The sequence below is a fragment of the Fukomys damarensis genome, unplaced genomic scaffold (assembly GCF_012274545.1).
Source record: "Fukomys damarensis isolate Sample0158 unplaced genomic scaffold, DMR_v1.0_HiC HiC_scaffold_7, whole genome shotgun sequence".
Classification (NCBI taxonomy): domain Eukaryota; kingdom Metazoa; phylum Chordata; class Mammalia; order Rodentia; family Bathyergidae; genus Fukomys; species Fukomys damarensis.
The window spans coordinates 22,358,858-22,383,949 of record NW_022900919.1 but is presented as its reverse complement, the minus strand read 5'-3'; positions in this window follow the sequence as shown (position 1 = coordinate 22,383,949).

Genomic DNA, 25,092 nt, shown 5'->3' with positions numbered 1-25,092 from the left:
AAAAAAAAAAAAAAAAAAAAAAAAAAAAAAAAAAAAAAAAAAAAAAAAAAAAAGAGAGAGAGAGAAATACAAAGATAAATGGTTGACTCTAAAAGAAAGTGCCCAGGACCTGAGGCTATGTCCCACAGAGAATGACACAAAAGTTAAAAATGACTTCAGATTGGAGAAAAAGGAATAAAGACAACCTTGGTCACTGCTGAGTAAAGATGTGAGCCCTTCTAGTAAGCCACCTGGTGACATATTGGTGAAGACACATCAGTTTCCTATTTTCAAGTTCTGGTTTCAGAGTGACTTCCAAATTAAGTTATAGGACAACTCTCTCCCCACTCCGTACTCCTATAGGAAGTTTGGCCACTAGGTATGGGCTGGGAATGAGTCTCAGCCCCTGACTCATGAAGAGTTCTATGCTTTGCTCTTCCCTTGAATTCTCTTAGACCATACCTACTTCTTCAATCTCTTTACTCTATCCTGGCTGTCAGGCTCCTTGTGGTCCTTATGATACAGGAAATGATGTATGACCTCCAACTAACATAGGGGAAGTATTATAACTCTCAACCTGCTAGATGTCCAGCACACTGAGTTTGTATTCCCCCAAGTCACAACAGAGGTTGAAAGTAGGAAATATTTATTGAAGGGAGATACAGCTCCTGAGAGGCAGGAGGGGGCCCAAAAGTGGAAAGCTGAGGACCCTACTTCTCAGGGGAAGTGTCATAGAGCACAGTCATGTGAATACAATGAGTTATAGCCATGGTCAACCAATAAGTATAAGTATAGTTGCTTAGGTAACATTGATCCAATCGGGAAACAAGTTGTGTAACAAGTGTACATGGAACAAAGAGCTTTACAGGAAGCCATGAATCCAAGAATGCTGGTCACCTACCAAGGTAACTGATGTCTATTTACACTTTATTCAACCAGGTGCTACTACTTATCTTAGGCCTGGTCATTTCCTCTTTATCTGGAGGCCTGGCCTCCTGCAGATGTGCCCGAGGCCACAGTTGTATTGTGTTTTAACTTTTGTCTTGAGTCTCTCAAGTGCCTAGCCCTGTCTGATTGCCCATAGTATTTCTGCCTAGCTTAGCTGTCTATGATATTCCGCTCTCCAAAGAGTTACCCCTAACTGCCATGAGGGGGCAAAGGGCATGGGCTACTTAAGGCTAAAGGGGGTCATAGCTGTTATTGGCAGTCAGAGACACTCTCCAGAGGTCCTTGATAGACAGGCATTCTTGTCTTGAGTAGGCTTATTAGCTTTTAGTCTGGAGGACACAAGACTAAAGAAACAGTTAAGTATGCATGGGCCAAATAATAAAATCAAGAAGACTATTATGAATACAACAAAAAATTGTTTGCATCAGGAAGAGTCTGTAATAGCCTCCCACAAAGAGGGTAAGGAGAAGGTCTAGGGAATTTCAGAATCTGACATGGCCTTAACTTGTCATTTGATATTTTGAACAGCAATTGAAAAATTAGAAGAAATATTAGGAATTTACACACAACATGCAGCTTTTACAATTCCACAAGTACTCCCTGGTGTGGCTGTTAGAATACCTAATGCCATCCAATGTTGGATGATGGCTCGTCTCATTAATTTCACTCCTTTATTTAGGAGAGAGAGAACAGTTGAGGTATCATTTAAGGCCTTTTGAGTATAATTAGTCAAGGCCTTGATGTGTTGCATGACACCCTTTAGTGGGAAGGGACAAAATAGAAGCTAAATAATCATACCAGTAAAACACACTTTTAGACCATCAGTGTTGTAGATTGAGTAAGTTTGCAGGTTTGTCAATATTTTTGACACTCCTACCTTGTAATCACATAAATCCTAGCACACCTCTTCCTATCCATCCTGGTGTAGCCAGGACCACAAATGAGCAAGACCAATGAATTCCACTGGGGCTTCTCATCTAATTCCAGGATGATTAAACAAGTCTGTTGCAAACTTGTCTTTGACATGTAAAGTTATGGTGTGTATACACTGTTTGAGAGTTGTCTATCCCAAGCATTTAGTAGTGTTAGGCCAATAATAATGGTTCACAGGAGTTTTTGGATGGTTGCTCACACTCAATAGCAGTCTCTGGTTTCCAAAGCTTGAGTCAGATGTGATGCACCCAGGAATTCAGGTTTGCTACTTTGACAGCTGATGGAATTGACAGGAGCATGGTGTATGGTCCTCAAGTTGGTTCTAGGGAAAGGGATGTGAGGGAAGAGACTTTACCAGTACTAAATCTCCAGGTTGGTATGTGTGCTGCTGAAGCAAGCAGAAATCTCCGGGTTGGAATGTGGAATTTTCCTGCTCTTTCGGCTGAGATCCGTTGGGTGTTGAAGATTCTGTTGGAATTTAACCAGTGAGATGACATCTTTTAGTAAGGCATCTGTTTTTCTACCAAAGAGAAAATCATTAATCAGAAAAGGGCATCCATAAAGCATTTAGAATGGACTGAGGCCTAGAATTTGAGATATATTTCTTATTTTGATGAGAGCCAAAGATAGTAAATGAGGCCACTGTAGGTGATTTTTCTGGGCCATTTTGTGACGGTATTTTTTTAAGGTCTCTTTTATTTTTTCTACTTTTCCCATTGATTGTGGCCTCCATGAACAATTAAGGTGATAGAGAATGTCCAGTGCCTGAGAGACACCCCTGTGTGACTGCTGCTTTAAAAGATGGCCCATTATCACTCTGTAAGCTCTTAGGAAGTCTAAATCTGCAGGTGAATTTTGAGACCAAAATCTTTACCACCTCTTGTGCTTTTTCTGTCCTACAAGGAAAGGCCTCAATCCAGTTTGTGAAAGCATCTACCCACACCAATAGGTATTTGAGTCCCTTACTCTTAGGCATATGTGTAAAATTGAGCTGCCAGTCTTCTCCAGGGTATGTACCATGTCTCTTTATACCTGGAGGGGTTATGGCATGGTTACAGGGATTTTTCTTTTGGCAAAGCTCACATGTCTTAACTACCTGTTCTATTGTCTGAAAAAGTCTCTTTCCTATGAATAAATTTGAGGCCACCTGATGGGTCTTGTCTCTCCCCAAGTGAAAGGTTTGATGTAAAAACGTAATAATTTTCCATTTACTAGCACCAGGAAGGAACAATTTACCATCATCTGACTGTAACCACCCTGATGACAGGAACTGACACCCATGGGAGAAAGCTCATTCAATTTCTTCTGAGAGTATTTGGGTCAAGTATGATCAAAGGACCCTTTCCAGATCAGGGAGGCCTAAAGGGGGGCCCTCAAGCAGCTTCTTTTGCTGCTGTGTCAGCCAGTTGATTGCCTTGAGATACTTTAACTCCTTTTTTGGTGTCTTCTACAGTGAATTACCATCAATTTAGAGGGCATATAGACAAATGATAAAAGTTCATCTATCTTCTGATGATATTTTATGGTAGATCCATTGGCTTTTTTTTCCATATGGCTGAGTGGGCATGCCATACTAGTAAAGCATACTTCAAATCATTAAAAATATTGACTTTTTGTCCTTTTTTGATTTATAAAGCAATGGTCAGAGCTCTGAGTTCTGCCAGTTGAGCACTAGTCCCAGGGGCCAATGAAGAACTTTCAAGTGTCTGATGATGTAGAATCACTACAGCATACTCTGCCTTTCTTGTCCCATTCTGCATGATGGAACTGCCATCACAGAAGAGGGTCAAATCGAGATCAGTAAGGGGTGTGTCTAACAAATCTTCTCTGACTCTGTATACAGAGAACTACCTGTTCACAGTCATGTCTTTCAGTTTCAATTTCTTCCTTCTCTGGTAGAAAGGTGGTAGGATTTAAGGAGGAATATGTCTTTATTTGAATGGCTGGTCTTTCTAAAAGGAGAGTCTGATAGCCATAGGTCCCCTTTGGAAGAAAGAAATCCTGCCACATTATGAGGGGTATAGAGTGAGATATTTACCTAGAGTCAACTTGGATGTCTCTGGCAATGGGAGAACCACAGTAGCTACAGCTCTAAGGCACACAGGCCATCCCTTTCCTAAAATGTCTAATTTATGACTCAGTTGCCTTACAGCTATTGAACAGGTCCTCGATCCTGGGTAAGCACTCTCAAAGCCATGCCCTGCCTTTTATCAACATACAGATTGAAATGATGCCCTTTCGGTAGGCTCAGTGTTGTGGAAGGAATTGGCAAGAGACGCGCACAAAGAGATGAGCTGAATGGAAGTAAAATAAAAAGTGTATTCTGTCATAAAAGGGTCGGTGACATTTAAAAAGGCAGCACCAACCTCCTGTTGGGATGTAGTTTCCTCTTTTATAGGTTTTATAGCTATGATGTCATTCAGGTGGTTACATTTCATTTTCTCTGTTCATATTACCCATGTGCAAATTAGAAGTGAACAAGACAGTTCACTTTAACCCAAATGTAACAATTCTTTGCAATTGGGGAGATTGCCTTAAGATTCCTCTAGCTATCTATTCTAGTGCACAGGAAGGGGGTGTTTAAGGTCAGGGACTAGGCCAGAAGTCCCACTACATGGTCAATGTGCCTCCAAGTGCCATCTAATTTTGAAATAAACAAAGCAGATTGCTGTTAGAGACAGCAGAAGTCATGTTACATTTTCCTAACATTTTGTAGGTTTTTAGATTATTTACAAAAGTTCTGTTTATCATTAGCGCTGGGGTATTCAGAAGTGCTTATTTAAGCTTCTGAAATGCAGTTTGGGAATCAGATTCTCAGGTTAAAATATGGGTACTTGACTTTTGTGCTTCCTTTATAAGCTGATAGAGGGTTCATACTGTCTCACCATGCCCTGCTATCCAAAGCTGACAAAAGCTGTAATTCCTAGGAATCCCCTTAGCTATCTTAGGATCCTGGTTTGTGGGAAAATATTGGCTTAATTCTCTCTTCCCCTAGCCTTCAGTTTTCCTTACATACGATAATGCCCAGTAATTTTACTTCAAGGCTACAAAGTTGTGCCTTAGACATGGAGACCTTTTAACCTGTGTCTGCTAGGAAATTCAGCAGAACATGGATGCCTTGGCCAAAGAGTTCTTTAGAGGGGGCATTTAACAGTATATGCTCTATATATTGTAAGACTATGACTTGAGCAAATTCAAAAAATGCCAGGTCTTGAGAAAGCCCTTGTCCAAAAAGATGAGCACTCTCTCTGAACCCCTGAGGAAACACAGTCCAAGTCAGTTGAGAGGCCTGGTCATGAGGATTTTCTTTTTTATTTTTATTTTTATGAGGATTTTCAAAAGTAAAAATAGACTGGGAATCTTTATGGAAATGGATACAAAAGAAGGCATCTTTTAAATCTGACACTGAGAATCAGCCAGAATCTTTTGGGACCTGAGAAAGGAGAGTGTATGTGTTAGGCAATACCAGGTGAATTGGCACTACTGCCTCATTTACCAATCTAAGGTCCTTCACCAACCTTCATTGTCCATTGGATTTTTGAACTCCCTACTGGAGTGTTGCACCAGCTATTATAAACTTTAAGTAAACCTTGTGCTCTTAAATTATTGATTATAAGCAATAATTCTTTCTTACATTTAGGCCTTAGAAGGTATTTCTTCTGGTGAGGAAAAGCAATAGGATCCTTGAGATGTTTTTGTACCAGAGCAGCTTTTATTGCTCTACCTGTTCTACCTTTAGTGGCCCATGTTTTAGTGTTGGGAATTACTCCATTGATGATGCCCAAAGCAGGCTGTGAGCAGTGTATGCTGTAACAAGTTAACCCCACAATTGGCTTGTTTTGAGAAATGAGTCCAGCAAAAGCCTGTATGAGTATATAACATTGCAGCCAAGGTCAGATTGACTCATACCCAAATTCTGTTTCCAAAATTAAGAATGCTTTGTCTCCTCTCTTACAAACCTTGCCTAAATCAGCAACGTATCCCTAGCAACCACATATAGCCCTTTCACTCTAACCTAACTATGTTACCAATACATGTTATTGGCTTTGGCTGGCCAGGATCTTTTGCTGCTTGCTCAGCACTGGCCATCCTGGCTCCCCATTTCTCTCTTTAATACTATCTTAGAGTTTTTCTTCTTGTCTTACACCATAACACTAAACAGAAAATGAGAACCTGATGTAGGCATCTTTAGGATTTATTTCTATCATTATGAGGGGAAGTCAGTGTACCCAACCTGAGTGCATACATATTACAGAATTCAAACAAGATAAAATTTCTTTCTCCAGGAGGGAACTGGACATTCAGGCATAATTAAAAAGGAAGAGTGAAGAGAAAGTCATCCCAGTTACAGCCTAAAGGTTGTGAGAAGTAGCAAGTTACCTCCTCTCCAGTGACTCCTTTCACTTAGGCATGATGGTTGAAAAGAAGGCCAGGGTTGAAAAGAAGAACTAAGAGATGTGCACCAGTGTCCAGAATTAGGCTGGTTTCTTTTCCCTCTGTAGTTGTGATTACCCAGGGCTCCTCCATAGAGATGACAGTCCAGCCAGAGGGAGAAGGCAGAGTGCCCCCAGAGCCCTACAGTCTTGTTGGACCAGCTGGTAAGATGGGTCTGATTTCTGGGGCCTTCATCTCAGGTGGTGGTCCAACTTCCAGTGGTACCCCTTGCAATCAGGGCATGACTCGGGGCTTTTTGTCATGATGGCTCTTATCACAGCCCCTCTTAAGGAGGCCTGGTATTCCACAGCAATAGCAGGAGTCTATTCATTTTCTTTGTGGAGCCCCCAAAATCGGACTTGGTGTCTATTCCTTTTAAGGCTGCATCCAAGGCAGCCATTTTGTTTTAATCCCTTTGTTTTCTCTCCTTGGCTTCCTACTGATCTTCATTATAAAATACTGAGGGGGCCATTCTTAGTAAAATATCAAATGAGCTATCTTGAGCAAACACCATCATTTGTAGTTTTTTCTAACATTTGAGGGTGACTGGGTAATAAATACGTTTTTAAGAGCAATCTGCCCTATCAAATCAGGAGCTAAGGATGCATGTTTCATCAATGCCTCTACTAAGTAGTCTAAGAAGGCAGAGAGGTTCTCATCTTTCTCCTGGTGAGTATTGACAATTTAAAATACTTGAAGCCAGGCGTGGGGGCTCATGCCCAGCACTTGGGAGTCTGAGGCAGGAGGATCGCTGTGAGTTTGAGACCAACCTGGGCTACATAGTGAATTCCAGGTCAGTCTCAACTACATAGTGAGACCCTGTCTCAAAAAAAAAAATTTATAACGAATACTTGAAGATCTTGTCCCTTTAGACCTTTAAGAATACATGTCTGGAGATGTCTCTTATTCTAGTCTCCCATCTGGTTGGTAGGCCAGTAGGGGTCTTCTGTAAGGGCTTCTTGGGCTCTGGTGGGAACTAGCTATTCCCCTGGCTGCCTGACTTCTCATATTCTAAAATTAACAATATGATATTCATTCCCAAATGTAATGGTACCTTGTATTGCTGCTTGTCTCTCATTAGAGGTCAATATTTTATTTAAGAATAGCATTGCATCTTTCCAGCACAGTGAGTAAGTCCTCTAAAGACCTAAATATACTTATTAGGATTATCTGAAAATTTTGCTAGATCTTGTTTGATCTGTTTTAAGTCGCAGAGAAAAAGAACAATGGACACAAGTGTGTCCAAATTCACCATTTACTTTTCATAAGGGATATTGACCTCGAAGAGCTTGAAAATCAGGTATGGGTGAATATACCCCAGTAGAGGCTCCAATTATGGCTGATTTAGAAGCCTCACCCTTAGACTCCCCAGGGTGAGAGGGAGGGACCTCAGACTACAAAGAGCAAGTAGGAAAAACCTCAGGATCAGTAATAGTGCATGAAGCTGTGATTGAGGGTACCTTGAACTCTCATCCTTGGATTCCAAAGGGCAAGGGTGTGGAATCTCTGGCTTAGTAACAGTGGATGCCTGAAGGGCCAGAGGTGTCTGATTTTCCTGTAGCTTACATTTACATTTTTAACACAAGTAAGGACTTTTTCTTAAAGCAAAGTCTGAACATAAGGTAATTCTGACCATTTTTTCTCTTTTTTAGAGTATGATTCTAATTGTGAGATAGCATCATAATCAGTACTTCCCTCTGCATTCCTTTGGCTCTAGGGGGTAGGCAGGCTATGCATGGGTGCATGAAAATATTAAACCACTCTTTCTCAATATGTGAGAGTTGAAAATTTTCCAGTGTTGAAGAATACGTTCCAAAGGAGTAAGAGACTTTTGACATTGACATTTTCATCTTAAAATACAAGAGAAAGAATTTGTGTCCCTTTAATTTCTACTTGGTTTCCATTTTCTCAAGGCATCCCCTGAGGTGACCCACTCCAGAGTAAGCGGCCATCAGAAGATAGGTTGGGTTGGACTAGCCACCCTTACTGGCTTGTGAACCTATCTGGAATCCAAGGGTTTTGGTCACTTACTGGGGTAACTGATGTCTATCTAGATTTCTTTAGACCAGGTGTTATGACTTATTTTAAGCCTGGTCATTTCCTCTTTATATTGAGGCCTGGCCTCCAACAGATGTGCCCCTGGCCACAGATGTAATGTATTTTTACTTTTGTCTTGACTCTGTTGAGGGCCTGTCCCTGTCTGACTGCCTATAATATTTCTGCCTAGCTTACCTGTCTATAATATTTGGGCTAGAGGAGATGGATAAAGAGTGCAAATGAGCAGCTGGGCTTAGAGGGAGACAGAGGCACAGCAAGAGTGGTATCAAGTCTCCCCCATCCAGCCCCACCTGGTGATAAGGGAACAAACAGGGCCCAGACTGTTTCCTGAAAAGATGCTGCCTGCCAAGACTAGCACCATCTGCTACATGCCCCTGATCAGCTCCATTGAGCAATAGCATTGGCTCATGCCCTGGGCAGTTGATGTTATCCAAATACACAGGTTATATGGAGAGGAGTGGGACCAAATGGGTTTGCACTGGTCATAGAGATGAGGTAGGTAATTCTTAATGGAAGCAACATAAGACATTGAGACATCATGAACTCATGGGTGCCTGTAGGACTTTAAATCTGTGAAAAAAAAATATACAGGTTTATAGAGAAACAAGGCCTAGAACAAAGGCTCTAAGAGATTGATGGAGATCAAATCACAATGGTAAAATTTGATGCTGAGTCCAGAGAGATGTAGAGGGTTTGTCTCAGAAGCCTAGAAGTGTCTGCATCTTCCTTTCATAAGCCTTTGGTGCATCCTTTAGCCAGAGGCAGGGTGAATAATTAGTAGATGCCTGAGAAAGCAGGTATCATTCTCCATGACAGCAGCCACTTCCACTTAGCTTCTCCTAACAATATCTTACAGAAATGACACTGGCAATTTGTATAAATGTGCCTTCTCCCACCACACATTCTTACTGTTGTGGCTGTCCACCAGTGGCTACAGATAGCTCAGTAAAATGAATTCACAAAAGGTTTGGAAAACTCTAACTGTCAGGGCTTTATCCTCAACAGTAGTGACTCTTCTTGGTCTTATAATGCTATGAATTTATTCAGACTATAGGGAGATTTGTGATTTGGGACTGATTGCAAGTAATGTTGGAAAACTAGGACATAACCAAAAGATGACAGCCAAACAGGTAAGCTGTATTTGAGGCTCAGGAAATGTGCCCTTAACCTTCTCTAAACCAGAACTCTCTAGAACAGTGGTTCTCATATTTGATAAGCCAGAATCACACAGAAAGTTTGTTAAACCATGGACAACCAACCCCAACCCCAAGATTTCTGCTTGGTTTATTGGTGTCAGTGCCCAAGAATTTGCCCTTTAATGAGTTACCAGGTGATGCTGCTGCAGTCTGGTCCAAAATCTTTTTCAAGTATATATTCTTTAGAGAGCAGAGCAGAGCAAGAGTTAATAAAATAATATAGTAAGTACCTGAGTTAAGAACATTGGAGTTAGGACCTTTTTCAGGTGTCGTGTATAAGATCCACAGGTGTACTCACTTTGTCAAATTACAAATGAATCTGACTTATGAACGTTCTTCTAAAATGGAATTCATTCATAAGTCAGAGACTTACTTTAGCTTATTTTGGGTTCACCTAAGACAAAGAAAGACTAAAGGTGAAGCAGAATTGGAGATAATTCCGGAAAACACTGGCAGTTTGTAGAGGATGGAGACAGGGAAGAGAAATAATCAAAAAAGGGGGAGGTTAGGGCAATGTGTAGCCAGTTACAACTGTGGGTGTCTAAATCTCAGGGGAACTCTGGCAGACAGTGGGATACAGATTCTTGGTATCAATTCTCTTGGAATCTATAGGGAATATTATACAGCAGCTCTCGCTGGCTTCTCCAGAGGACATTGAGTGTTTAGCACGTCTGCCTGCCACACTGGGTGACTGGCAAACCCAAGATTTGGGACTTATGAGATACCAACAGGACCCCAGCACTGAATGAAGTACACAGTAGGGAAGAACAGAAGGACTTCCTACATCTGCACCCTTCTGCATTTCATTGACTTCCTCAAAAGTATAAATGTTCTCTCAAGCAGAAACCAGTTGACCCTTATGTCAACATATTACTGAACCTTGAAAGTCTTATCTAAGTGAAGATTCTGTCCTCGGGTGGTGGGTGCATACTCAAAAGGAAAAGTAAGACCAAGGGTGCTCTTAGGGAGAGAGGTATCCACTGTTGTCCTTCCCTCGATGCCTCTGCCCAGCAAACGTTTATGCCTAACACCCCACAAGCTCCATCTCCTCATCTGTGTCAGGGTGTTAGTCAGCCCATCTTATTGCTATCCTGACCTAAAGCCCTCTCTGTCAGCTGCCTCCAGTCTCTCCTGACAGAACCCACAGTGTGACACTCCAGACTCATTTTGGCCATAGTCTGCATTACGTCCTCTTCCTCATCTATTCCCACAGGGAGCAGGAGCCACACACAGTGAACAACTTAGGTTCCACAAGCAAAGCATTGCTGAACACAGGAGTCTACACACATCTGTCCTTTCTACCTAGAAGACCCATCTACACCCTGGCACCCTCAAACCTCAAGTTTCTCAGAATCCAAAAGTTAGAACAATTTGCCTGACACAGTTCTGTTTCATAGGCTAAAACAACTTTAATCTTAAACACACACACACACACACACACACACACACACACAATGTTAACTGCTTAGTCATTTTACTTGACTCAAGTCTGGCGGCAAGGAGTACCTTTTGTCCTTCCTTCTTGAGAGCGCCACCTAGTGACTCTGCTAGGTAAAAACCCTCCTTGGTTGGTGTCCTGTGTCTGTCTGGTCATGGTGAGCTGGTCACCTGAACCTGAGGAGGGGGGTTGGGGGACAATGTCTGTGACCATGGCTTCCTGCAAACAGCATCCCTCAGTCACTTCTATTTTAGTGAAGGAGGAAAAACAGGAGCACTGATATTTTATAATTGGAAACATGACCTATATATTCTTGGCTGTCCTAACCTCTCCTAGAAGGGGAACCAAAGCAAATTTCAGAAACAGCAGCCTTTCTAATCTGTGTACTCAGTATTAATACCTCCAGGTTAATTAAGGACAATGAAATATGGTTGATGGAAAATAATATGGGTGAAAGGCAGAAAATTCAGATTCCAGAAGTACAAAGCTTCCAAGAGGAAACCGAAGGCCAGACCATGTGCCTGCAGCAGTCATGGGAGTTTTAAATATCTGAATCTGCTTAACTTGCTCTCCAAGCCTAGGATCCCAGCCCAGGGAGGGCAGGTTTCTGTGGAGACTGGGCAATTCCAATCCAGTCCTCAAATTACAAAGGTTCCCCCTGTTCCCAGTGACCATAAGCAAGTAGTTTAAGGACAGGTGACAGTTCCCATTTCCAGATGGCACTGGATGGAGAAAAGCAGACATAGCTCCCAGAAAACTGACTCTGGGGTCCTTGTTCCCTGTCCTTCCCCCCTGTTCCTGCCTGAGGCCTCTCAGCACCTTACCTTCTCTTCCTTCTTGTCTTCAGGGTAGAGGCTCAGCCCTACTTACCGCTGGGCCATGTGAACATGCTCTGGTGCCCACTGGTGAGCTCTGAATACTTCAGTGTCCTGCCATGAGCTCTCTGCACTGGGAATTCTCCAAGCTGAAGCTTTATTTTGGGTCCCCAAGTGCCTGAATGGGATTTAACCCACCTCCTGCTGTCTGCTGACCACATGGAGCCAGCCACAGCCAGCTGGGAGCCCGATCTTGAGGTACATGGGGGCTGCTGGGATTAACGGTCACTACCAGCTTGGCTAGACTGAGGAAGGCCTAGAAAGGTAGTAACACATACTTCCTAAAATGTCTGTGAAGGTGGTTCCAGAGACCCCTAGCACATGGGCTGGCAAAGTGAGCAGAAGACCCACCCGGCTTGTAGGCAGCACAACTTGGTAGGACAGAGGCTGTATGGAACATAAGCACCAGGAGGAAGAAGCTAGTCCCTCTTGCTTTCTCTCTGCTTCCAGCTAGAACATGCTCTCCTGCCACGATGTCTACCTCACCTCATGCTGGAATCAGTGGTGCCAGATAACGCCTAACCCCTAACTAGAACCTTTAATTCTGTGACCAAAACCAATCTTTTCTCCTTTGGCTCTGTGTGTGTCAGTTATTTTGTCCCAATGACAGAAAGCTGACTAACACAGGATCAGACCCTACCACAGGAATGCTGTGCTGAGAAGCCTTGAAAAGACATCTCAGCCCATTAACTTCTCTGGGTGACAGTGTTCTCTGATTTCTCTAAAATTCTTACAGGTTCTAGTTCCACCTCTGCAAATTACTAGGCAGCTATATTAGGCAGCTATATTACTAGTTAGGGTTTTCTAGATGAAAAGAATGGAAATTACATAGCAAGGGGCTTACAGAGGTAGAAGATTTCACACTGGCTGTCTGCAGGCTGGAGAGCCAGAAGACAGAGGCACTGAAGTCCAAGAAGACCAAGAAGCTGGAAGGAGCAGAACAAGAGGCATCGAGGATATAGCACCATCCAAGACTGAAGTGTTTGTTTTCTCAATAGGGAAGGGATCACGGAGACTTACTTCTGCCTCTACCTCTGCAACTCCTTGCTCTCTGCTGTCTCCAGAGCCTGGTCCTCCTTTTGAAGCCCTCAGGCAAAGGACAAACCTGCCACAAAAGTCAAGTGATCATTGAGCTCAGCTGTAAGGCAACAGAGAAAGGAAGCCGGCTTCTAGTGACTGTTGTTTCCGCCTGACCAGCAGTGTTCCCAGTCCATGTGCTGCACACAGAATGTTTCTCCTTGATGGATCCCTTCCCTGACAGCCAGTACTTCCAGTGGGGCTGCCAATCAAGTGCCTGACTCTTTGCATCTTCCCAGGCATACACCTAGCAAGGGCCAGCGCAAGCCCACTTGGGGAATTCATAGACAACTGGCCAGTTTTCCCTTCATGGGTGGATTGAGCATTCTGAGAGTTGTAGACACATGGCTGTGGACCATTTTCTCAACCACGTGGGAAAAAACTAGTTAAAATGAAGGCAAGCTCAGACAAAGCAGAGAAACAGGAAGTGAAGAGTCATTCTTTGTGCACTCTGTTTCCACGGCCCTGATACTTCCCAACAAACCTCCTGTTCCACAGCCACCCGCTTTTTTATTTTCTAATCTAGCAGTAGAACTGTATTGCTCAAGTCTGTGAATGTTGTGAATCACATGAGGGCTCCTTCCTCCTTGCCATTCTTTCTGCTTCCTCTACAACCTCCCATTAGTGTTCTATGTCTTGATTTTTCAGGGCACAAACTCCCTTTCTGGTCTTCCCTCATGAGTATGTAGATCATTTATGTCCTCTAAGTCCATTTGACTCTCTAGACAAGCATTGAACATCCCAAGAAATATGGTTCAGAGGAAAAGTACAACTGTGCTTTCTTTATCCAGGGGCACAGTTTCCAAGCAAGCTGAAAAAAAAAAAAATAGAAGGATGAGAGTACAACCAACAAAGGACAGGCAAGCCCCAGCACTGCTGGAGAGAAATGAGGCCCACATTTGCCTCGGATGTCCATCCAATACAGATCTCCAGAAGACAAATGCCCTCCCCAAGTAAATAGACTAACCAGCTTCACTAACCCCTAGCAGCCTCTGCAAATACCTTCCATCTGCTCTGCCACAAAGAAAACAATAATGGCACATTCCGTGCACGCATGGTTCATGCTGATTACTGGATCTCATTTGCCTATAGAATCTGTTTTCTTAAAAGTTCCTGCCGCTCTACAATGTCAGAGGACCACAATTTTAAAACTCTACACTTGATCCTAGCCAAAAGGCCGAGAAGCAATTAAAACTCTAAAATGATCCATCAAATACAACAATTTCACACCTTAAATATTCCATGAATAACCATGTCTAGTTGAAATTGTCATTTGGCAAAGCGGCAAAGACAAAGGAAAACACCTCCAACAATGAATCTTTTACAAAACATCTCTGAAAAAATATCTTAGTGCTTTTTGGAGCATGACACACAAAATACAATTTTATTTTTGCACTTGTTTCCAGGTTCCAAGTGGCAGAAGCAAATTGATGAGCTTATAGGCGCCTTATGTAGGCCACCCCGCATTGGCATGTCCTCCCAAGAATCATTTTCCATGGGATTTTTGTTCAGGGAGTAAACATATCTAAAATGTAAACTCTCTTCAGAGAGAGATAGAGATATTCAAGTGAGAAAAAATAGACATCAGATCTCAAGCTGTGCTAACAATGTCAGTTCCATTTCAAAATGTTCAATCTGATGAAAATTACACAAATGACCACCTAGGCTCCCAAAGCATTCCAGAGCCAATGCCTGTATTGGGGAGGAGAAAAATTTGTGATGTCATTAACAATTTGTATGTGTCCTTTCTAGATTTATGCCCAAAGGCATTTTGCCATTTATTGTTTGGCCAGTGCCTCTTGGAGATGTTTTTCTGTATTTCCATGCATTTTGCAGAGCATCCTGCTCTCAGATGGCAGTGCCCAAGAAGAGAATTATATATTCTGCCTATTTGGAAAGTCGTGGAGTCCAAGTTCTCAAATGAGGAGTGACCAGAGCCAAGAAGGGACATGGGATGATTTTTCCAGAACTATATTCATTAGAACTATATTCATCTCCTAAGTTACTGAGGCAGTGACAGAAACTACTATTGCACTTGTTTTTACACTTTTCTCTGCTGCCATCTGACATAGGGTTATTCAGACACACTTCATCTTGCCCCCATTACCAATAGGTTATCTTAACACAGTTCACCAGTGGAGCTGAGACACCCTGACATGTGTGCTGCATGTATTCAGTCTGGCCATAAACTACTGCCTTTATTTAGAAGAATATGCCTGGGGATCCATGTTGGGTGGACAAGCAACCAGGGCCGAGGATTCTATTGTTTTCAGGCACCAGAAGCTAAGACTAAAGATAGTACAGCCCACCTCTACTGCATGCCATACAGAGCCATCTCGGGGTGCACCCTCACCCCACTACTAGGATCTAGATGGAGCCCAGAGAGACAGAATCTTAACACAGAGGCTGAATCCAGTCCTTGCTTTCCTCTGAGTTCCTTGTCTTGCCTTGTGAATGTTAAGAGCAGTGACAAGCTCCCAGAAATGCTCACAGGATATTTTGCTTGTTTCTAGTTCAGACCCGGCACAGGAGAACATGTAGCTGCTTTGTGTCTCAGCCCATTCACCTGGGTACAGTGAGTTTCAGCCAGTTACAATAGGGGTCTGCTCCACCTAGCTGGGCCACAGATGGGTGGGACCCTGAGAATTCACTTCTGAGGGTCTTAATGAATAAATTCTTTTATAGGTTTATCTACTCAACAAATCTTTACTGAGTCCCTGTCATTGGTGCTGGGGTATAGTAATCAAATACCATTGTGGTTTAATAAGGTACCTAACCTAGTGCAGACAGAGTTAGGTAAGTAGATACTGTCCAGGGTGGTCTGCGCAAGCATCATGGAGAGATGCACGAGGCAGTGAGGAACATGTAGCTAGCTGCTCCTCAGACAGGGAAGGGACAGAAGGGGCACACAGGTATGAAAAGGAGTCTGTAGCCCAGGCAAAGCAGGCAAGGAGGCTCTAGGTAGAAGGGGGAGAAGTAAAAAAAATACAGGGTCAGCAAGAAGTAACAGTTTGTTTGTTTGTTTGTTTACCAGGAACAATTATTAAGCACATCAAAATGGCCCGAGAAAAGGATGCAGGAGAAGACAAGAGATGAAGGAGGGAATATAGCCCAGAAGAAGATAAACTTCTTCTGGAGGTTTTTTTTTTTTTAATGTTATTCACTTTTTTGTTGATTCTGGCAGTCTTATGGCACTGGGAATAGAGCAGAGAGGAAGAGAGATTGTCCTGAGTCTGTGGGGCTTACACTATAGTGAGAAAAGACAAAAGGCAGGCCTGTGGGCAAGTGGATAGATGGGAACAGACTGTAAAGAAGCCAGGTGTAGTACAAAAGTAGCAGAGGAAGGATGCTGTACACAGGATCTCAGGCTGAGAACTGGGCAGAAACCTGTAGAAAGTAAGGATGGAGCAATAGAGAGAGAAGAAAGGACCTTCACCACCACAACTTGCAGTCATGGGTGTCGCTGGACTCTCAGTACCACTAAGCCACATCATCGCGCATCCCCATCTGCCCTTCTGTCTCTTGACCAAATCCCACAACCATCCTCCAAGCCTTTCCACACCTTCCAGGACCTGTACTAACTGGCCCACCCCTCACAGCAGATGTTCTCCCACTGCACAGAGCAATTGCAGGCCACTGGATGCAGCTGTCATTTTCTGTCCACACAACTGCAGGCACCCAGTGCAAAATAAACATTGCAAAGCCATCACCCAGAGACATACCTCCTTCATTCACCAGTTAGTCAACAACTGCAGTCTGGGTGATTTGCTAAACTTATCACATCCCTTATGAATCCAGTGTTTGCCACTTTAACAACCACTATTTTAGAGCTTCATAAGTGTTATCTCTGTATAACTGATTATGAAATGTAATTTTCTATATTTTAAATATTCCATTACTAGAGGTCAAAATTTCAGGGTAGTGGTGCCTCAATTTATAAACTTAATTTGTTTTATAATATGGGAGAAGATGGCTGCATTTGTGTTTGTGTGGGGAAGATGGCCATGGTCATTTTAGTCACCCAATGAGGAGTTTGAGAATGGAAGTCAAATTTTGCCAAACACTTTTGTTTGTAAATGAAATTGTTTGCAAACAGAAGCACTCAGGAACCAAGGTTTTACCATATTTCACTTACAGTTCATAAATCAATTTGGAAAACATTTTTCTTGTATTTTGGTCATTTTTACAAATCTTTTTAGCATTTCTTAAATTTTTGTCCTTCTTCCACAACTTCATATTAATAGTTAATTGACATAAAATTTGAGATACAAGCATACAATCCAACATTTTCAAACATAAAATCCTGTACTTTCTTTGAGAACTGTCACTCCCATTCTCAATTTAAATGGCTTTTAACATTTTATTTCTAATTTCTCTGCAAACTATTAACAAGTCAACAGAATCACATTGTTCCTTATTTGAAATGAAAAAGTCAACAGTTTACCAATATGTGTTCCACTAATTTCTGATTTTTTAGCAGATTTTTTAGTTTATCTTCAAAAACTTGATGGTTAGAAATACATACAGGGTTGATGTAAGGGATTAGCAATAGAATATTAAAATTCTGGAAAGTTCCACCCAGAAAAATGCATTCAAAAGTATCAGAAAGAAGTCAGAAATAGCAAGAACTTATCACATTTGAAATACAGAACTTTGAGTTACAGAAAAAGAGTTTATCATATGGAAATATTTTACAGTGATTATCTTTGGCCAATCTTCCAGAATCTTAGAATGTGCTTGCCAGTCTCTCCAGTGATAGAACAATTTGAGATCAGTTCATAATTAGAAAATCTTACATAATCAGTAACTTAAAATGAACATTTCTGGGAAAGCTATTCAAACTGTAACAATACAGCTTTTAAACCATAGCACTACAATTGACAAATACCATAAATTTGAGTTGGCTTTTTGCTGAGTTTAATTTTTGGCACACTAATTTTGAAGCAGGGGATTTCTCTCACCCGGGGGTGGCTATGCCTACAACCAGCTCCCCAGGGCCTGTGGACTCTGGTCTCCAGGAAGAATGTATGCCCATCTGTCTGCCACTTGCACTTAGATCACACCTTGGCCAGATGCCAGCCACTTTCTGATGTGTCACTGCAACTTCCATGGTCCCAGGATGTGGCCAGGACAGTGGCTATACCAACACTTTAGCTACAGTTGAGCTCACACCTGTGAATCCTCCCCTACATCACTGTTAGAATCAGGACATCGCCCTCTGTCAGCTTATAATACAACAAGTGTTTCTCTTGAAACACTCGTTTTTATCTTTTAGCTTGTCCCAGATTTGGAGGCCATCCCACCATGCCAATAGAGTGGCTAATTCTTTTGCAACCTAAATCCCAGCTTTCTTATTTTCTGCACAATTATTTTCCTTTTACATGTGAGAATATTATCCAAAGTTTACAAAAGGAAAACCTGGGGATCTTCCTGCAATTACAAAATTGCTTTCTTCCTTTAGCTGAGTGCAGTGACTGATAGCACAAGGCGGAAACAAAGACACAAGAAATCAGGAGACTGGAGCTCTGAGCAGGACCCTTGAGTGTGGGACACAGTCACTGGGAGTGCAGTTCCCACCACTGCACAAAAAGGGCACTGTGTGGTCTCTGAGGCCTCTCAGGTTGAACTCTCCACCATCATCTCGTAAGTGAAGGTACTGTCTTATACAGATAATGAGTTCTCCCCACCAACCTAAATCACTAATGTTTACCACTTCTCTCACTTTTTCTGTTGCCCATATTTGGATTTTGGACTAAATTAGCAAAGATCTTTAACCCAGAAAAGCCACTCTTGTGGAACTGATATGGGTGACAGAGCCAGAGGAAAAGGTGCCAGCCACCCTGGGTCCACAAAGCTCTCTAGCTGACTCTTCTCTGTCTTAAACAAATCACTCCTTTTGTGCTTCCTGTTCTCTTTCTATCACCCAGGCATAACTTTAATCATTCTGTGCAGTGAAGAAGGAAACTGTTCAAGTGGAAGTATGAGTAGTCATTCTGTCTTTATAGTGTAAGCTTTCCAACCTTGGCGACCTTAGTATTTTGGGCTGGATACTTCTCTGTGAGGACCTGCTTTGTTCATTTCAGGACACTTAGCAGAATCTCCAGCCTTGGCCGGGAAGATGTCAGTACACCCTGAACTGGACAACTACAACCATCTCCACATGTTGTTAAAGAGTACCTGAGGGCAAAATTTCCTCCACTTGTAAATACAGTAACCGTAAGATAGGAATCTAAAATTTAAATGAGTGATTTTTTAGGTCATGGAAGTGATTCATGTTTGTTACTGTTACTTGATTTCTGGATGTTACCAATTTTCAAGCCAGAGAACAGCACATTAACAGAAATCAGCAGTGTAGACTTAAGAGGGAGATAAATCTGGCTTGGAATCCTGATTCCCAACCCTCTAGCTCAGTGCTATTGAGCAGGTAACACAACTTCTCTGGGAAACATCTTGTTCATTCCTGAGATAAAGTTTTGGGGAGGATGAAATGTGATGAGTTAGGGACTTAGCAAAGCAGTTGTTCCATGATGATAATGTTTGTTGCCATAGTGAGACATATTGACAGAGTTTCTTATTACCACTCACCTCGACTAGAACTTTTATCAGATGCAATTTATTGAGGAGGTGATGTGTGAAGGTAAATTAGCCCTTCAGAATAAACTGTTTGGAAATTACGTTAAAAGCTATTCTTCAATGGCTGGGCATGGTGGCACAAGGTTGTAATCCCAGCACTCAGGAGTCTGAGGCAGGAGGATCACCTTGAGTTGAAGGCCAACCTGGGCTACATAGTGAGTTCAAGGCCAGGCTGAACTACATAACAAGACCCTGTCTCAAAAAAACCAAAATAAACAAGTTTTTCTTCAAATTTCTTGGAAATGTGAAGAGAGATAAACAAAATAAATTCCACCAGCGATGTAATTTTACTTGTAGAACCCAGGTGACAAATGCAGGTCACTCTGAGGTCTAATGGTCTGAATAGCACACAAAGCTACAACTGTGTATTAGTGAGAAATTACCTACCATTACAAAATTATCATGAACTGGGTGAGTTAAAACAACAGAAATTTATTCTCTCACAGCTCTGGAAATCTAGAAGTCCAAAATCAAGATATCTTCAGAGCCATGTTCTCTTCAAGGGCTCCGGTGAAGAGGTCTTCCTGACTCTAGCTCCTGCCATCTTCTGACAATCCTTGGCCTCCATCTTCACAGGGCCCCTTCTCAGGGTCTCTGGTCATCCTCCTGTCTTCCTGTAAGGAGATGTGTCATTGGAATTAGGACCCTCATCTGCTTTCTTCTCATCTTAATACTAAATTAATCATGTCTTCCAAGGCCTGTGTTCAGATAAGGTCATATTCTGTGATTTTGAAAGGACGTGCATTTTTAGTAACACCACTCAGCCCACTAGTTTTAACTTAATTTTATCTCCAAAGACCTGTTGGTAAATTATTTCATATCTGAAGTTTGGAATGGACATGAAGTTTTGGAGGCCACTATCCAACCCACAGTAAGCTCTGAGGTTCTTAGAAGTTTTTTTCCACAACTATATGTTTAGACTTTGGTACAAATGTTGAGTTTATTTTGAAAAGCTAAGAGGTATATTTCAAAAGAAAATAAATTAAGCAATCTTCTTTACAGAGTCAGGGAAAGAAAGATTTGAAGTCATAGATGTGAAACTAGAAAAGCCATAGCAAATCTGGGTCTTAAAAGTTAGGTGAAATTTCCAGCAGGAAAGGTTGGTTGAAGGACTTGATCATTAGACAAACAGGAAGCAGTATCAGCCAGGCTGTAAATGCCCATTTACTCATTCAGGAAATAAGGGATAGGCAAAAATAAATGTGTTTACAAGTGGCCTTTGAGTAGGCAGACAAGGGAGTTTCCGGGTCTAATGATTCTTTAATACCACCATTCTTTGTAGATTTACTAATCACAAATATCTTCTCCAAAATTGTGGATGGTAACTTTTGTTTAGTGTCCTTCAATAAAAAAACACATTAAATATTAATGCAGTAGCAAAATTCAATATTTTCCTTGTTTGTGTTTTCCTTTATCTTACCTGTGAAGTCCTAACTCTAAATATGCTAAGAATATTTTTTCTGCATTTTATTTTTTACATTTTGTTTAACATACTTAGGTCTTTAATACAATCTATAGATGATTCTTTAAGATTTGAGATAGGCACCTAATTTTATTAATTAGAAAAAGATTAGCATTCTAAATATGGACATGGTAAGGCTTCTCTTTTAATGAAGTCATTTTTCCTAATTTACAAAACAGTGTTATAACAGCTTGTTGTCACACAGGGACAAGAAGATATACAAGAGTGTTTATTACAGTATATTTCATAATACTAAATGGATGTCCCTTAAGAATAAAATAAGTAAATGATTTGCGGTACATTTATATAACAGTGAAAACAACTTAATGAGGCAGCACATACAAGTGAAGTCTCAAATTAGAAGGTGGAAAGGAAATTGAAACTTGAGAATTATGTCCTTTGAAATTATTTAATATGAACAATACATCAAACTCACAAAACAATTCCATATGCTTAATATATGGTGATAACAGGAAAACGTGCATAGGAATGATAGACACCAGTGAGCCCTATGTAGCAAAAAAGAGAGAAGAATCAAAGGGCTGCACAAGGTGTCTGTATGCAATGGTTCAGTTTAAAAACAAAAGAAAAAAAAATCTTGTGATGCAGCATGTCAGGGAACTGAATGATATAAAACTGCGTGGAAATCAATGGTATGGAGTTGAATTCAGAGTGCTCAAACGTTGCAATACTGTCAGTGCAATCCTTGCTAAGCATTTTGACTTTGGTCCACAAGGAGCAATTATGTTACATTGTCACCTAGTGTACACACACACACACACATGCAAGCACACTCACATGAGGGGGGCTGGAAAAAATATTCGTGAAAAAATGTTTACACTTACTAAGTTATGCACATTGATAGTTTCCATTCTATTTCCTTCTCTTTCTTTTCTCAACAAATGCTATATACAATTCACAAGCCACCATTCTCTTGTGTTTGAAATATTTTATAATTATAAAGATATCAATGCTGTCAAATGTTTTAATCAGATTCAGGTACTAATTTATCTGGAAGGATTCCTGAGGATGCAGAAATAGAATTCATAGCGCGTGGAATCAAATGAAAGTTAAGTGATGCGATTTGTTTTCAACTCATGTTCAGTTCGGTTTCACAGAGGAAGAAAACAAGATAGAAATCTGAACGCCTCCACTAGAGAAGTCCTGTGACACACACCCTCAGAGGTAAGAGAGCTCTGTGACAGATTGGGGTCCCGGCAGGGCTGCATGAGGAGCAGGGCGAATTAGGAAGGAGACAAGAACTGGCAAGACGGCAAAAGATTATGAGAGGCAGGGTGCGTCCCCTCCCCAGCACCACTGCACCAAAAAACTCTTATCAAGTTTGTGGATGTCTGGTGTACGGGAATGTGATGCTGCAGAGTGTTCAGAGTAATTCATGACGAAGGCTGGTGTAGCTCATTTGGAGAGTTCACATGCATGAGGCTCCAGGTTCCATCCCAGCTCAAAAGAAAGAAAAGAAAAAGTGGCAAAGGAAGAGAGAGAGACACACACACAGAAAGAGAAAAATCAAATTCATGGCGATACTACAGTATGAGGTATCTTTCATCACCACAGGAACATTCATCCTCTTTGTCCCATTCACGTGGAAATACTTTATGCTTGCCTTAAGTTTCTACAAGAGTGGTTTTTCAGCCTTATGTCATAGCGGCCACACCCACTCTGAACAGTGGTGAACGTTCTGAAAGCTGTCATTGTATCCAGGATCTGATAAGTGGTCCTTGGCCCTTGGGCCCACAAGGACATCATAAATGTCTGTCAGAATCAGCCAGGATAGGGAGCTTTCCCCACCCTTCAGCTTTTCAGCTGAATGTCCTCCAGAATCCCTCTGTTCCCAGTACTCCAGCCTTCATCTGGAAGTCCCCTAAAGAGGCCTATGGCAGTTCATTTTCTAGAAAATACTGGTTTTCCACAAAACTTCTGTGTGAGTCAGTTTTCCATCATTGTGACAAAATCTCCGAGATAATCAACATATAAGAAGGAAAGGTTTATTTTTGTTCACAGCTTCAGAGGTTTCAGTCCAGACAGTTGGTTCTGTTGTTTTGGGACCTGTGACAACGTAGTGAATCACGGCAAGGCAAGCTGCTCACCTTTTGGTGGCCAGGAAACCAAGAGAAGGGAGACAGGAAGTAAGTGGCATCATGATAGCCCTTCCAATACCACACCCACAGTGATCTAACTTTCTCTCACTTCACCTTCCTCCAAAAGGCGCACCACCTGCCAATGGCACCACAGGATGGAGACTTTGGGGAACTTTTAAGATCCAAACCAGAACATCCTCCATGCCCTCCACGTTCTTTGTGTGTTCAAGTAAGAAGAAGCACAGCACCTGACCTGGAAGAAAAAAAAATTACTGCTACTCATACTGTCATTATCTGTAGTGATTCCTGAGACTGTAACACAGGAATAATGTTCGCCATCCATTGCATTGCTTGTCTTTACACAGCTTTTTGTTTTGCATTGTTTTACAATACTTAAAAGTTAACAGAGATACCTTGCAGCAAATTCTTTGGTCAGATCTAGAAGTCCACCCAGTGGTAGACCATGTCCACCCAGTGCCATCTGCATTGTGACCATGGATATACCACTCAGTCTGTCCATGGTACTGCAACTAACCAAAGAATGATCTTGCCTCCCCTTCATATGACAGTACTGAGGAAAATTAAATGTATGTGGGGTTCATAGTTCACGACAGTGTGCAAACACAAACACCTGCATGAATGATCTCAGACATCCTCCTCTGACGGAAACAGGAAGTGGTGAGTAGCACCGCAATTTAGATGGAGATGTGTGTAGAGGACAGTGGCTGTAAGTACTGCTTCCAAGGTCATTGCTGAGCTCAGAGCCTGCCCTAAGATTCATTAGTGTGTGACTTGGAGCAGCAATCCCTTCCCCCATTTCTCAGTTTCCTCTGCTATAAAATGCAGTGAACAATAGAAAGTTACTGTGAAAGCTAGTGATGGTAGCAAAATCGATCCTAAGACAATACCAGTAAGTCTTTTGGGCTATCTCCTCAAATTCAACAAGTGCTCCTTTTACTATGAGACAGATTTAACTCTCAAGGCTTCATGAGAGATGTACTGACTATATATTTGTGTATTTCTTTGTAGTCAGCATTCTCCAGAGCGACAGAACCAGTCTGTGGTGGGTGGGGGGAGAACATGGATTTATTACGAGAATCAGTTCATGTAATTATGAGAGCTGAGAAGTCCCATGAAAGCTGTCTGTCAGTGGGAGACTGTAGGATGCCAGAATCATGGCTCAGTCCAAACCCAAAAGCCTGAGAACTCTGGGTTGCTGATGTAAGTCCTGGAGTCCAAAACCAGAGAGGCTGGAGTCCTGATGCTGCAGAAGAGTGTATCCCAGCTCTGAGAGAGAGAGAGAGAGAGAGAGAGAGAGAGAGAGAGAGAGAGAGACTTGCCTTTCCTCTGGTTCTGCTCCACCTACCCATGTCCCAAGCAGACTGGACCCCCATGGGTGTAGATCTTCCACACTAAAGTCTACTTGGGCTCCCATGCTTGCCTCCTCTGGAAACACCTGACAGACACACCTAAAAATCATGCTTTCCTGGCCCCTAGATATTCTTTAATATGGTCAGGTTGACTCATAAAGTTAACCAGCATAGTTTCTGTAGTCCAAAACCTTGACACTGACCTTGGAACCAGAAGGATAAAGACCCTACGAGCTGTGTGATCAAGGGTGCAGGCTTCATACCATGTGGTTCTCACACTTTCTAATCTCTCTATTTCTTCATTAATCAAAACATGTAGCTACTTAGTTTTTTAATGTTCATCTTTTTATATTTTAGAGATATTTTGGCAAAAGTGATACAAATATTTTTCACATTTAGTAATTTTCAATGGCATCTCAGTTATGACCATGTTGTTTTTTATCTCAAAGCATATGGTATATTTAAAGAGTCATTGTATATAGTTAGTATTCCAGCTTCCTAGCACCACATAACAAACAATTCTAAAAGAATGATGTGAAATCAGCATCATCTTATTCAGCCACCCATGGATTCTGGGAATCTGGAGTTCA